Raw genomic sequence first — 15000 nt, 5'->3', positions numbered from 1 at the left:
ATCTCTAGGACACACAACCCGCCGTAATCCCACAGAACGTCAACGAACGGTAATGTCCGATGTTGCAAAGTGGACTGGCTCACACGTTGAGTGAATTATTTAAGAGCACGCATTTACGCGAAACTCCATCATTCGCCGGCAAGCCGTTTAAAGCAAGCGGCAGTCTGGTAATGTTATACGACTCTCAGCCAGAGGTGGTCCGGGAACAGTATCCGAGGACCGCAATGTGCGTTCGAAATGTCAATGTTCATGTATCCTGCAGTTCACATGTCGACGCGCAATTAGCTGCGTTCTTCATCGACCCACGAGCCAAGTGATCCACCGTTCAGGGTGATTTTATATATATTTATACATGTTTCGATCGTGATCCCCTCGAAATCGTTTAAGATAACTCGGGCGATTCTGAAACTAGTATGATTATTATGGTTACAATTAGTACACCGTAAAGCTTTCGCGTTTCGGTCCGAGATACAAAATCTCGTTTCAAAATTGAAATATGAATATTTCACTGTGTGTGAGATTGAAAAATCTGCTTTCGCTGATTTTTCATTTTCTTAAAACAACGCAATGAAGCGAATGTTCAAATTCGCACAATTTGAATAAAATGTGCAGAGTATATAGAATACTAACGCAAGCGTTTACTACAATCGACTTTAAAACACTAGACTTTCATCTAGCGCCCAAAGAATTGATTGAGCTATGCGTTTAAAGTATAATATTCAAAAAGAACGCCGTTTTCACAACGAACTTCGTCATTCGCTCAAGCATCTGGCGATACCGAGCAGATATACATGGCAGTGCTCTCACACAATGCATAAGAGCGCTAAGCGGTTGTAAACTGCGTCACGCTGCTTTTGCACACTGCGCAATATTTTGCGACTAGCTCCGGTCAAACGTTAATGAAACGAATGATCATTGCCAGAGGCTTTTGCCCACAGTATATTATACTATGGGAGCGCACAACATTTAGTCTGCAACATTATATTGCGACATATAGCACACGTTTCATTCACTTAATAGTAAATGTACGTTAATGATCCTTCCGCAGGTTCACCTACGGAAACCTTGTTACGACTTTTACTTCCTCTAAATAATCAAGTTTGGTTATCTTCCCAGCAACATCGGCAATGTCGAAACGCTGCCGCGCACCGGTCCGAAGACCTCACTAAATAATTCAATCGGTAGTAGCGACGGGCGGTGTGTACAAAGGGCAGGGACATAATCAACGCAAGCTTATGACTCGCGCTTACTAGGAATTCCTCGTTCATGGGGAAGAATTGCAAGCCCCAATCCCTAGCACGAAGAGGCTTCAACGGATTACCCGGACCTTTCGGCCAAGGAAAACCTGCTGATCTCTTCAGTGTAGCGCGCGTGCGGCCCAGAACATCTAAGGGCATCACAGACCTGTTATTGCTCAATTTCGTGCGACTAAATGTCGCCTGTCCCTCTAAGAAGATATATTTGTACGCCGGTAGTGAGAACCACAACCAACAACGACCGAAGCCGAAGCGGAGGGTCTTTGCGATACCAGAAAGTACGTCTATTTAGCAGGCTAGAGTCTCGTTCGTTATCAGAATTAACCAGACAAATCACTCCACCAACTAAGAACGGCCATGCACCACCACCCACCGAATCAAGAAAGAGCTCTCAATCTGTCAATCCTTCCGGTGTCTGGACCTGGTGAGGTTTCCCGTGTTGAGTCAAATTAAGCCGCAGGCTCCACTCCTTGTAGTGCCCTTCCGTCAATTCCTTTAAGTTTCAGCTTTGCAACCATACTTCCCCCGGAACCCAAAAGCTTTGGTTTCCCGGAAGCTGCCCGCCGAGTCATCGGAGGAACTTCGGCGGATCGCTAGCTGGCATCGTTTATGGTTAGAACTAGGGCGGTATCTGATCGCCTTCGAACCTCTAACTTTCGTTCTTGATTGATGAAAACACATTTGGCAAATGCTTTCGCTTCTGTCCGTCTTGCGACGATCCAAGAATTTCACCTCTAACGTCGCAATACGAATGCCCCCAGTTGTCCCTATTAATCATTACCTCGGAATTCCGAAAACCAACAAAATAGAACCGAGGTCCTATTCCATTATTCCATGCACACAATATTCAGGCGAATGAGCCTGCTTTAAGCACTCTAATTTGTTCAAAGTAAACGTACCGGCCCACCTCGACACTCGGTGAAGAGCACCTTGGTAGGATTTTGAGTTGGGCCGCCTTTTTACGGGCTAAGCCCACCGGTAGGACGTCCCACAGACATGCCAGTTGAACACCGCGAGCGGTGAACCGACAGTGTGGGACACAGATTCAACTACGAGCTTTTTAACCGCAACAACTTTAATATACGCTATTAGAGCTGGAATTACCGCGGCTGCTGGCACCAGACTGGCCCTCTAATAGATCCTCGTTAAAGGATTTAAAGTGTACTCATTCCGATTACGGGGCCTCGGATGAGTCCCGTATCGTTATTTTTCGTCACTACCTCCCCGTGCCGGGAGTGGGTAATTTGCGCGCCTGCTGCCTTCCTTGGATGTGGTAGCCGTTTCTCAGGCTCCCTCTCCGGAATCGAACCCTGATTCCCCGTTACCCGTAACAACCATGGTAGTCGCAGAAACTACCATCGACAGTTGATAAGGCAGACATTTGAAAGATGCGTCGCCGGTACTAGACCGTGCGATCGGCACAAAGTTATTCAGAGTCACCAAGTCAAACGGTGAGCAAGGCAAGCCCGCCACCGATTGGTTTTGATCTAATAAAAGCATTCCTTCCATCTCTGGTCGGAACTCTATTTGCATGTATTAGCTCTAGAATTACCACAGTTATCCAAGTAATGTGGGTACGATCTAAGGAACCATAACTGATGTAATGAGCCATTCGCGGTTTCACCTTAATGTGGCTTGCACTGAGACATGCATGGCTTAATCTTTGAGACAAGCATATACTACTGGCAGGATCAACCAGGGTGCTATATATATAATAGCATAGTGCGTAAATGTCCCTCGGCGTCACCCGAGAGACCACACTTTGTATAGAAAAGTTCGATGAATATTTCTAAACAACGAATTTTCTTACATATATATATCTGAGTCGTACGATATTCCCTGGACATGACGAACAGTTTACATCGCGACTTGATATTTTATATATTCTGCGCTTACACAGAGGCTAGACCTTTAACAACCGTCGAAACGGCGGTCCGTACATGAAATTTGCGGTCCGCAGACCCAGTTAATTTCAAACAGTCTCTTTACCCTTCGTTAGATTGAAAACGTCGGGGCGAATTCATTATAAGAATTCATCGTTATAACTAACTTTTATTCTCGCTCGGAGAGTATTGAGTTGATTGCATTTGTATATTTTATTTTCCGCATAAGAGTCTTTGCGTCAACGACACATGCCCGCGGATATGCTGTACAGTATGGTTGAACACTTATAAATAAGGTCCAGAACCCGGCCGTAAACCGACATCCGAACATATACGGCGTATATTATTCTAGACACGGTCTACGACAGTTTGACCTGCAGCGACGGGTCGCCTCGGGTTACCGTGCGAACCATCACCGCGATGGTCTGGACAGGCTATATGGCGGGTCGCAAGAAAATAAATTCTCTAGGACGCGCAACCACTTTAGCAATTTTAGAGCACGTTGTGGTCCAAAAACAAACGTCCTCGCTTTAAAATTGAAATATGAATATTTCACTGTGTGTGAGATTGAAAAATCTGCTTTCGCTGATTTTTCATTTTCTTAAAACAACGCAATGAAGCGAATGTTCAAATTCGCACAATTTGAATAAAATGTGCAGAGTATATAGAATACTAACGCAAGCGTTTACTACAATCGACTTTAAAACACTAGACTTTCATCTAGCGCCCAAAGAATTGATTGAGCTATGCGTTTAAAGTATAATATTCAAAAAGAACGCCGTTTTCACAACGAACTTCGTCATTCGCTCAAGCATCTGGCGATACCGAGCAGATATACATGGCAGTGCTCTCACACAATGCATAAGAGCGCTAAGCGGTTGTAAACTGCGTCACGCTGCTTTTGCACACTGCGCAATATTTTGCGACTAGCTCCGGTCAAACGTTAATGAAACGAATGATCATTGCCAGAGGCTTTTGCCCACAGTATATTATACTATAGGAGCGCACTTGATTACAGCAATAATTTGTCGAGTAATCACAAGATTTCATATTTGTGGTCCGCAGACCCAAATAATTTCAACTCGCTCCGATCAAACGTTCATAAAACGAAAGACCATCGCTGCGAGAAGCTTTGCTAGTTCTGCTATATTCACATATATTTGACCGTAGTCAATTTGTAAAATCCTATATTATTAAAATATATAGATTTTATATTTGCGGTCCGCAGACCCAAATAATTTCAACTCGCTCCGATCAAACGTTCATAAAACGAAAGACCATCGCTGCGAGAAGCTTTGCTAGTTCTGCTATATTCACATATATTTGACCGTAGTCAATTTGTAAAATTCTATATTATTAAAATATATAGATTTCATATTTGCGGTCCGCAGACCCAAATAATTTCAACTCTCTCTGATCGAACGTTTAAAAACGAATGATCCTACCACCAGTTATCTATAGCCGCAAACCAGCATCCGAATATATACGGGGTATATAATTCTAGATGTGGCTCACAACATTATTAAAAGTTACGCTAATATATCATTGACAGACTAAAAGTATCGAATATGATGTAAAAACTACACCGGGGAATGATATCCGTACCCGCCCGAACAACATAGCGTACTTTAGCCTGAGCTTGCTCGCATCGCACTCGACACGACCTATTCCCCTATATAAGGCGCGCGGCCACAGCGTAGGTATTTGACTGAGTCCCAAGCGATGTGCATTTGACCTGCGGCGAGGGCCTGCTCGCGCTTACGGTGTGAATCGTCAAGACAAAAGTCTGGGAAAATTTCGAACTGTGAACCCTTATGATAGAAAAATTTTTGTCGAAAATTTTGTTAGATGTTCAAACAGTTTTATATATATGGACAATATGAATTATAGTTAATTATTGAGTTTTTAGGTGTTTTTTGGGTTTTTTTAAACTTTTGTATAAAATTATGTATTTATTGATTTTTATAGATCTCAATGAATATAAAACGAATTTATATATAGTTATATTATTTTTTATAATTATTTGTTTAAATTTTCTAATTTTACAATAAATGTTCAAACCAGTTTTCCTCGATTTTCTCTTAAACCGTAAAAGATACAAAAAAACTTTGTTCGTACGAAAGATGCAGAATAAAATTATGAATAAAATGGTATATAAATGGTTAGGTGTGTTCATATAATTTTCTCTAGATTTTCCGATTTTTCCGAATTTTCACGACGGCAACTCGCCTGTAGGCTACACCGTGCAAAATTCGAAGTTGTGATGTATGGAAAAAGAACTAAGAATTTTGAGACCTTTCTAATGATGTATAATAGTTTATATGTTTTCTTTAGAGAAATATCGAATCGTGAAGAGTATTGCTCCAACCTAGCCGCACTTTGCATTTTGACATGTTAACATCTACACATATTGCTCTATAACATAAAAACCGTAAAAGATACGAAAAAACTTTGTTCGTACGAAAGATGCAGAATAAAATTACGAATAAAATGGTATATAAATGGTTAGGTGTGTTCATATAATTTTCTCTAGATTTTCCGATTTTCATAACGGCAACTCGCCTGTAGGCCACACCGTGCAAAATTCGAAGTTGTGATGTATGGAAAAAGAACTAAGAATTTTGAGACCTTTCTAATGATGTATAATAGTTTATATGTTTTCTTTAGAGAAATATCGAATCGTGAGGAGTGTTGCTCTAACCTATCCGCACTTTGCATTTTGACAAGTTAACAACTACACAGATTGCCTTATACTGTCTAAACCGTAAAAGATACAAAAAAACTTTGTTCGTACGAAAGATGCAGAATAAAATTACGAATAAAATGATGTATAACTCGATATATGTCATAATATATTTTTCATGAGATTTTTCAATTTTTACTTTAAATTAAAAAATGTTTGAAATTTTTCGCTGACTTTAAATTCATTTGCGGGTTATGCTTTTTTTTACAATATTGTTTCAAATGATGTAAAAAGTTAAATTAGCGAGGTGCCTCAATATGCAAAAAATTGGCCCACTCTATTGATATTTCTTAGTAAAACCCGTATATTTAACCACAGTTTTCTAAGAAACCAATGACTAGGGTGGGCCGAATCATTATAGAAGTAAAATTAAGCGATATGGGCACCTTTTCATATGAAATATATGTGTTATTTAAATGAATTTTGACTTCAAAACCATATATCGCAAATAACTCTTTAGCCAGCGAAATTTTCAATAAAATACTGTTTTTAATAAGTTAATATATTAATTTAGGCATGTGAATAATTCAAATTGTGAGTTATATTTTGATTGATAGTTTGTACGGGGGTTTTTAAATCGGGTTTAGTTTGTTGTTATTTATTTCCATCAGAGTGCGCTAGTATTTTTTTATAATAATTCTCGAAGTTTCGAAAAGGATATATTAATGTGAAAAATTGGCATAAATCTTCATTCAGTTCTCCAGTTAGACGTGAAGTATCAATGGCGAATTCTTATTTAAATTCAGGCGCAAGTGCTAGTAATTTGAATCATATGCGCTCGCATGATCAAATTACATTTGGGGAAGCAAATGAATTTACTGGAGTAAATCTTCCGACAAGTATGGAAATTATCAGGTATTATTTTTATTTGGCCGAAGAATCAAAAAAACAAAATAAAATGTTTTCATATAAAACATTTACTCCAAATGTGGTAACGAAATTGATTCAGACGTGGGAAAAAATTGATATTCCAATTATGGAGAAACGAAGTATCGCTAGAAAATTGAACCGATTGATTGATAAATATAAAAGTACAAATAAAAGCAAGTCTACCCAAGCATCATTTCAGGAGTTTGTAGAATCCACGAAAGAATTATTTTATATTGGAAAATGCAAATGCGATTTGCGAAGATTACTGTGTTCCTGTGGATTGATCCCAAAACATTTACAAGCGTTTATGATGGATCAACATAATGAGAGGAAATCTACGATACCAGAATATATTATAAAAATTGAAGATGAAGTATCAGAATCTACAATAACTAGCAATATTACTCCAGGTGAGACATATACTCCAGATGTTGATTTTGATTTTAAAAGCAGTTCGGAAAGTTTACAAAATACTTCTCATATAAAACGTGGTCCATATAGTCGAAGATATAAGGCTCCAAGCTATGCCTTAATGTGCGACAGATTTGCAATTTCTGATAGAGTTGGGTCTGGCGTGGTGACGGCAATCCTGCGTGACCTGGGCATAACGGATGATTGGGGCAATCCTGTCATTATGGACAAAAATAAAAGCGTTCGCGAGAGGCAGAAAAATAGGCAAGCTCTACACAAACGATATGATTCTTCTGAATTAATAGCATTTTCATTCGACGGCCGAAAAAATGATTCTATTACCATGGAAAAAATCGATAAGAAGTTTCACCCACGAATGATTAAAGAAGCGCATTTAGTTATTTTAAAGGAACCGAATGGCCAATTGTTGGGTTACACAAAATTGGAAAATGAAGATTCGGAAAGTAAAGTAATCAAATTGAACGAGTTTTTCGCCGATAAAGGAATAGCTCTCGATTCTTTGATAGGCATATGTTGCGATGGTGAACCAGCAAATACAGGCGTAAAAAATGGTATTTTACGTCGATTTGAAATTCAGTTAAACAGGCCACTGCATTGGTTTGTGTGTCTTCTCCACTTTAACGAACTTCCACTTCGCCATTTATTTAACTATTTGGAAAAATCATTGACCACTGGACCACGAACAAAAACTGGAATATTAAGCAAACAAATTGAAACATGCGAAAATATACCGGTGAGTTATAACATATTTACTATTTTTAATACCCTATGTTCAAATTCAATATAATTTATTTTTTCCTATATACTTCCAGCCGGTAAAAGACTTTGAAACAATCCCACTTGAAAATTTGGCTGATATAAGTCCTGCTGAATCGACAACTGACTCAAGTTATTTAATAAAAATAGCTAAAGCAGTTGCTTCTGGAGAAGTATCGACAGACTTAGCTAACATGAAACCAGGGCCAATAGCACATTCCCGTTGGCTCACGAAGGCTAGTAGGTTACTTCGGTTATATGTAACTACTAATAAGCCTTCCAAAAATTTGAAAATTCTGGCAAACTACGTAATGAAAGTATATATTCCAATGTACTTTAACATTAAATATTACAACTCTGTGGTGTATGGTAGTATATTATTTTATAAATTTATTAGCTGGACGCAATATTTAGACTCGAATTTGAGACAAATTGTGAACAATGTTGCTAAAGAAAACGCATACTATGCTCACTCAGAAAATATTTTATTAGCAATGTTGTTTGATAATAAAAAGGAAATACGAGATTCAGCTATAAGAAAAATCTTATATTACCGTAATAATGTGGAAGACCTGACGCAATTGAGAGATTACAAAACACCCGAAATAAATTTCGAATGCACCGACTATACTAATATGATAGATATGGATGATTATTCAAATATATCCGAACCAGCCTTTACGCTAAATATTCCTCATGAACATCTAGTACAATATCTACAAAGCAATGAGTGTCCATGGAGTGACCCTAAAATTCCGGTCCACATTCAGGGAACTGAGAGACATGTTCAATTACTGGCTAATGTATCAAAACGCGTATTAGAGCAAAATCGCGAAGGTGTTATGACAGCGACACTACTATCTCGTGAAAAGCATCCTCGACTGGAAAGCAAGCAAGATTTCAGATATTAATTTATTTAAATTGTATTAGCTAAATGTAAGAAATTTTATTTTAAATAAAAATGTAACTTAAAGAAATAAAAATGTTGTATTTAAACCATGTCATGTAAATAAATAATAGAATAAATATATGTCATTCCTAAAAAACCCAAAAACAATATTTTTCTTCAAAAGTAGTTTGACCTGTTTTGATGCATGATTCTAGGTTAGGCTTACTCGCAAATGTCCCCTAACAGTTTACTTGATGTAGTCTGATGTACCCGTAAGTTACTGATTTCAAAAAGCCGGAAAATGTTTTTAACCTGTTTCGATGCATGATTCTAGGTTAGGCTTACTCGCAAATGTCCCCTAACAGTTTACTTGATGTAGTCTGATGTACCCGTAAGTCACTGATTTCAAAAAGCCGGAAAATGTTTTTAACCTGTTTCGATGCATGATTCTAGGTTAGGCTTACTCGCAAATGTCCCCTAACAGTTTACTTGATGTAGTCTGATGTACCCGTAAGTTACTGATTTCAAAAAGCCGGAAAATGTTTTTAACCTGTTTCGATGCATGATTCTAGGTTAGGCTTACTCGCAAATGTCCCCTAACAGTTTACTTGATGTAGTCTGATGTACCCGTAAGTTACTGATTTCAAAAAGCCGGAAAATGTTTTTAACCTGTTTCGATGCATGATTCTAGGTTAGGCTTACTCGCAAATGTCCCCTAACAGTTTACTTGATGTAGTCTGATGTACCCGTAAGTACTGATTTCAAAAAGCCGGAAAATGTTTTTAACCTGTTTCGATGCATGATTCTAGGTTAGGCTTACTCGCAAATGTCCCCTAACAGTTTACTTGATGTAGTCTGATGTACCCGTAAGTTACTGATTTCAAAAAGCCGGAAAATGTTTTTAACCTGTTTCGATGCATGATTCTAGGTTAGGCTTACTCGCAAATGTCCCCTAACAGTTTACTTGATGTAGTCTGATGTACCCGTAAGTTACTGATTTCAAAAAGCCGGAAAATGTTTTTAACCTGTTTCGATGCATGATTCTAGGTTAGGCTTACTCGCAAATGTCCCCTAACAGTTTACTTGATGTAGTCTGATGTACCCGTAAGTCACTGATTTCAAAAAGCCGGAAAATGTTTTTAACCTGTTTCGATGCATTATTCTAGGTTAGGCTTACTCGCAAATGTCCCCTAACAGTTTACTTGATGTAGTCTGATGTACCCGTAAGTTACTGATTTCAAAAAGCCGGAAAATGTTTTTAACCTGTTTCGATGCATGATTCTAGGTTAGGCTTACTCGCAAATGTCCCTTAAAAGTTTACTAGATGTAGTTTGAAATTATATATAAATACTGAATATTTTGTTAAAAAGGAAATAAATATACTGAATATTTTATTATAAAAGAATCGAAATATTTATAGGTTGGAAGTTACTAATTATTTAGAGTATATTACAAAAATTAAATAAAAATAGCAACTTGCACGTATTTTGCACATTGACAACTTACACGTATTCTGAAAATTGACAACTTGCACGCATTATGCAAATTGACAACTTGCACGTATTTTACACATTGACAACTTGCACGCATTTTGCATTATAGATAACTTATACGTACTTTGCTTATTAGCAACTTGTACGCATTTCCAAGAAATTTAGCAAAAAACATTCTCCCTATTTAGAATTTAATGAATTATATCATATATTTATATTAAAAAATTATGAAAAGTTTCTCTTAAAAACATATATTTCGTAAACTTACAAAATATTTATAACTATTCTCTTGACATTATGGTTATTGAAAGAAATAATAAATATTTCTAGTATTGGAATTTGTCAATAAGTTTTGATTTACGTGCTGACTCACGCACGTTGTACAAAATAGCTAGGTAGATACCGAAGAAGTGTCACATGTACAGCATGTACAAGTTTTCGACTGTCAAGCCTACTGATTGTGGCATGCTGCAATGCGACGGCTTAAGGCTTATGCTCTAATAGCGTGGGGTGACGTCAAGCCAACATGACGAATCCCCAAGCCAAGGGCTGAGTCTCAACGGATCGCAGCGTGGTAACTGCTCTGCCGAGTACAACACCCCGCCAGGTACCTAAGTCGTTTACAAACGATTCCGAGTCTCTACATCGAACTAGTGACCCATGATCGACCGCTATAGGCAAGACAGATATAACGGACGGATATCGCCCCTGTCCAGCGCCCCATTCGGCTAAATATGGCTCGTGCGATAAACGGCGTGTGCCGAATACCTAATAAATCACATTGTATTGAGCCTTTCGACTCACGAGACTCTTAGAGATATCGTTGCTTACTTTGTCTAGAAAGGATACGGCCTTAGAGGCGTTCAGGCATAATCCCACGGATGGTAGCTTCGCACCACCGGCCGCTCGACCGAGTGCGTGAACCAAATGTCCGAACCTGCGGTTCCTCTCGTACTGAGCAGGATTACTATCGCAACGACGATTCATCAGTAGGGTAAAACTAACCTGTCTCACGACGGTCTAAACCCAGCTCACGTTCCCTATTTGTGGGTGAACAATCCAACGCTTGGCGAATTCTGCTTCGCAATGATAGGAAGAGCCGACATCGAAGGATCAAAAAGCAACGTCGCTATGAACGCTTGGCTGCCACAAGCCAGTTATCCCTGTGGTAACTTTTCTGACACCTCTTGCTGAAAACTCTTCAAGCCAAAAGGATCGATAGGCCATGCTTTCGCAGTCCCTGTGCACACTGAACAACGGGATCAAGCCAGCATTTGCCCTTTTGCTCTACGCGAGGTTTCTGTCCTCGCTGAGCTGGCCTTAGGACACCTGCGTTATTATTTGACAGATGTACCGCCCCAGTCAAACTCCCCGCCTAGCAGTTTCCTCGAATCGGATCACGCTAGAGTATTGTTGGCGATCGGCGCAATGGCTCACACCACTCTTATGCGCTTGGCTCTAGAAAACCGTGACAGTCGGAACGCAAGTTTTCGACGCACGCTTTCCGCCCAATCGAGTAAGTAAAGAAACGATGAAAGTAGTGGTATTTCACCGACGATATTACTATCTCCCACTTATGCTACACCTTTCATGTCTCCTTACAATGCCAGACTAGAGTCAAGCTCAACAGGGTCTTCTTTCCCCGCTAATTTTTCCAAGCCCGTTCCCTTGGCAGTGGTTTCGCTAGAAAGTAGATAGGGACATTCATTTCATTCATTATTTATTCTTATTCTGTATAGCTCGAGCTTTCACTCATTGCTATGTAGCGTCTACTTAATAATTGTTTATTTCTCAATTTAAATATTATATTTGTGGGTGTTGTGCAGGACCTTTGGCCGTCAGTGGGCTGACGTTTCCATCCCTAACCACGTGGAGGCGGTCCTGCATTTCTAGCTTCAGTTTGGATTATAGGTTTTAGCTTTGGTTTTGCACTTCATTTCTGGTTTTAATGGCTCGTGCTGCAAAAGCAACAAGCCCCAGGTAATTGGCTTTGGTTTCCAGGTACACATCAAGGTTTGTGTTCCCTGCTATTTCAAAGAGGCTTTGCCTTCTTACTTCATCATATCTGTCGCACATGACCAGCATGTGCGTGCTTGTCTCACTTTCTCCACAGAAGGGACATTTGTGTCTTCTGTGGCGCCCCTTGTGTAAAGTGTGTGCCTAAACGGACCGTATCCGGTCAGAATGTACACGCACTCTCTACTGGGTTTAAACCACTTGTTCCTTGTAGCGTATGTAATATCGCCAATGAAACCGTAGGTTATCCTACCCGTGTTTGCCAATTCCCATCTTTTCTGCCATTCCAGCTTTATTGCTTCATTTATCATTTTAACCTCTAGATTGAGGGTTTCCCTGCTTGGGTTCGCTATTGGATTGAAATTATAATTGTTCCAGCTAACTTTCTCGTTTCTTTTTACAAGGTTTATGATGCCTTGTTGTGTAATTTCTAGGTCTAGTGGCATTTTGCCACTTATTGTTTGTAAAGCATTTGTTGCGGTGGTACGGCACGCCTTGGTGAGTGTCAGCAGAATTATTCTTTGCGCGGCGAAATTATAATTTCCACATTTTCTCTAGAAATTAAATTATAATTTCCACATTTTCTCCTAGCTGAACTAGGCCGTCTAGAAGTACGTCCATGCAGAAGTTCCATGCAACAGGACCAATTATTGATCCTTGTGGACATCCCTTCTGCATGCCTCTTCCAACCTTCTTCGTGTTGCCTCTTACATAGGCGCTTCGCCTTTTAAAGTAGTCCTTGACTATATTTACCATATGACTGCTGCAGTTTGCCTGCGTCAGCCTATGTGTGATGGCGGGCCACCACAGGTTATCGAAGGCACCTTCAATATCCACAAATATAGCAAGTACATACTTCATATTCGTTGCCATGCATTTTCTAAAAGTTAGCAGTGCGTCCTCCGTGGAGACGCCTGCCTTAAAGCCAAATTGTCGTGCATTGCACATATTCATTTCTGTATAATTTGTCTTAATACGCTCTACGAGTATTTTCTCGTAGATCTTTCCCATCACTGGCAGAAGGGCGATTGGACGGTATGATTTGGCAAGCTTTCTGTTTTCACTCCCTCGTTTGGGAATTAGACATAGGTTTGCCTGTTTCCAATCGGTAGGAAAACTGCCATCTTGAAAGCATTTATTTAGTGTTGTAAGGATTGCTTGTTTGTTATGACTCCATAATTTTTTAATTATTTCGCCAGTGAAGCCGTCTTCTCCTGGGGCTTTTTTATCTTTCAGTTTTAGTAATGCCCGTTCTACATCAACAGAGTCGATGATTGGTTCGAGGTTCTGGTTTTGATATTGGCGTATGTTTTCTCTAATTTTAATGTGATCAGCGTTCTCTTGCTGATCATCTGTAGGTAGGCACTTTTTAAGAAGGACGTTTACAGTTTCTTCCCATGTTTCACTGAAGTTCCCGGAAGGGAGTTCTAGTGAGCATAGAGAAGCCTTCTTGTTTATTTTATCGCATACAATTTTGTATACTATACTCCAGGGATCTTCGTTACCAACGCTTGTCACAAAGTCTCTCCATGAGGTTGTTTTACGTTCTCTAATTTCTCTGACATAGTTATTTCTTGCCCTTTTGTATGCCTGCATTTTGATTGGTACGTCATCAAGACATAGTCTCTTGGCCCGCAAGAGACACTTTTTAGTTCTATTAGTTTCTCGCCTTAGACAAGTCAGCTCCTCCGACCACCATGGCATGACCTTGCTTCCGGCTTTCCTTTTGGGCATGGATTTGTCACAGATTGCTTTTAGCTTTCTGTTAAATATCTTAATAGCCCTATTTGGGTCTAACCTCTGCAGAGACTCCAGACTTTGTTGGTCGAATTCCCTCTCCACCAGTTCCCCGAACCTGTCCCACTTAGCCTTTCTTGTGTTATAGCCTGTTTGATTCTTTATTTGCCTTGTGACTGATGCTTCAAGCACTACTTCAAATGTTAAAAGGCTGTGATCACTGGTGGTCGCTATATCACTCACATTCCAGTTGATCACTTTTGAAGACATATTCGGGGTTGTAAGTGTTACGTCTATATTTGTGTCCCCAGCTTTACTTTGGTATGTGTAGTTGTGTGTGAGTAGATAGGGACAGTGGGAATCTCGTTAATCCATTCATGCGCGTCACTAGTTAGATGACGAGGCATTTGGCTATTTTTTTTTTTTTTTTTTTTTTTGGCTAGGAGGGGAATGCATTTACGCACGCCGGTCGCCAGGTTGACCAGGCAGTGTGGGACTCGACCCGAAGGCAATACCCACTAAACCTAACTCCTAGTATTATGCCTGGCGGGTGTTGGCGCAGGCAGCACGCATTAATATAGATGGTTAGCCGATCCCCTGTCGCTCACTTCTTATAGTCGTTGTTCGTGACCATTTGCTGAATCCGATTAGCCCTCCTATAAGTACTCTGGTGGAAATTACTTTTAATTCGTCACTAGTTAATATTTTCTCCGACACTAGATATTTCGCAGATTCCTCATGCCATACACCTCTGATATTTAGTGTGATGGAATTGTATGACACTGTTGACACATTGTACTTCTCTTTCACCTTGTTTTCCAGATTTTTATAATATTCTAACTTGCGTTTGTGGGCTCTAGCCATGTCCATGGATCCTCCAACAATTTGGGCATCCAGAACAATGGCTCTTCCACTTTGCGCCGCA

At 39.6% G+C, this 15000-nt stretch overlaps 2 non-coding genes and 1 pseudogene across 2 annotated transcripts; all 3 read right to left on the bottom strand.

Annotated features, from left to right (window-relative positions):
• Positions 1 to 178: 178 nt before the first annotated feature.
• LOC113380529 lies at positions 179 to 333 on the bottom strand. Its single transcript, XR_003367438.1, has one exon. It is a non-coding gene; the product is annotated as a 5.8S ribosomal RNA (ribosomal RNA).
• A 698-nt stretch (positions 334 to 1031) lies between these two features.
• Positions 1032 to 2958, bottom strand: LOC113380530. The gene has a single exon (XR_003367439.1). It is a non-coding gene; the product is annotated as a small subunit ribosomal RNA (ribosomal RNA).
• Positions 2959 to 10851: 7893 nt separating this feature from the next.
• The window catches only part of LOC113380532, a 6674-nt pseudogene continuing 2525 nt past the window's right edge, over positions 10852 to 15000 (bottom strand).

This window comes from Ctenocephalides felis, unplaced genomic scaffold (assembly GCF_003426905.1).
Source record: "Ctenocephalides felis isolate EL2017-DRISC unplaced genomic scaffold, ASM342690v1 CF-g0.4_SCAFFOLD_02199, whole genome shotgun sequence".
Lineage (NCBI taxonomy): Eukaryota > Metazoa > Arthropoda > Insecta > Siphonaptera > Pulicidae > Ctenocephalides > Ctenocephalides felis.
The sequence above is the reverse complement of the archived record's forward strand: the minus strand, read 5'-3'. Positions and strand labels throughout refer to the sequence as shown.